Here is a 1,084-nt window from a genome sequence, read left to right as displayed (position 1 = left end):
AAAGCACAGTAGCTCGTAGTACGAGCAAAGTTGATGGGCTTTGCATTGCTTGCGTAATCGGTGATATATATGCCCAGGCACCTGGTCGCAAGCATGCACATCGTGTCGGACACACTTCCCAGCACATCGTGTAGGATCACAGAGTCAGAAAGACATGGAAATCCCGTGCGGCGGCCGGCGGGAGACAGGATGTAGCACGGCACTGTTGGCGTGTTGATGTATGTATTCGCGAGCGGCAGAGTACACACACCACAGCTCACGCTGTTTGCGCCGCCCGTGTAGCACAATCTCCGCTATCCACGACTCGTGATACCAGCCCAACTTTTGTCTTGCGACGAGATAAACATTTGTCTCATCTTCGTTTTGGTTGTGGTGCGCCTCCAAAGCTGTAGTGCAACGCAATGGCTACGCTAAGGGCCAGCCGGCCAGCCCAGTGACAAGTCGATGTGCAAACCCTCCCCACGAGAAATTTAATTTAATATCACGAACATAAGGGTCCACATATCAGGTACTAATTAAGCTGATAAGAACATGCACTACACTTGATCTTAGCTAGAGGGAGGGCTGAACATAAAGCTCCAAGCTCAGCATGTTAAACGAGTGCTCGGTTTGTTGGGGGGATGACCCCCGGTATGCCAAAGGCATGCCAAACCGGATGGTTTGAGCCATCAGGATACCGGTTAGATGTTCATGCCGGAGTCTAAGATAGGCGTTTGGCTGAACAGGCTAAGCTCGGTATCCTCGAGGAGGGATACCGTAACCGGATAGAAAAGGTATCGGACCACCGGAAGGAAGAGCTTGTCGGCAAGGCTGGTCAAAGATCCTCTCCGTAGCTAGAAGACAAAGATGAGCTAAGCAAAGTAGCTTTAAACGAAGGGCCGACGATAAAGAAGAAGATGACGAAGAAAGAAGCCGGAGGACGTCATCCTCCCTGATTAAAGAAGACCCCGGTGTCATCTATGATTAAAGTAGCTTTGTAAAGTAGTTTGTCTAGTCAAAGATGCCATTAGGGTTTCTTGCACTGTAAGCCACCCTCTCCCCTATATAAGGAGAGGGGGCAGCCCTCCTTCACGGGCGCGGAACA

The 1,084-nt window shown here is 50.6% G+C and overlaps 1 non-coding gene across 1 annotated transcript; it reads right to left on the bottom strand.

Annotated features, from left to right (window-relative positions):
• Positions 1 to 367: 367 nt before the first annotated feature.
• LOC124704763 lies at positions 368 to 563 on the bottom strand. Its single transcript, XR_007003654.1, has one exon. It is a non-coding gene; the product is annotated as a U2 spliceosomal RNA (small nuclear RNA).
• Between the last annotated feature and the right edge of the window lie 521 nt (positions 564 to 1,084).

Source organism: Lolium rigidum, chromosome 3 (genome assembly GCF_022539505.1).
Source record: "Lolium rigidum isolate FL_2022 chromosome 3, APGP_CSIRO_Lrig_0.1, whole genome shotgun sequence".
NCBI classification, from domain to species: Eukaryota; Viridiplantae; Streptophyta; class Magnoliopsida; order Poales; family Poaceae; genus Lolium; species Lolium rigidum.
Note: the sequence above shows the minus strand (reverse complement) of the source record. Positions and strands in the feature narration are given on the sequence as shown.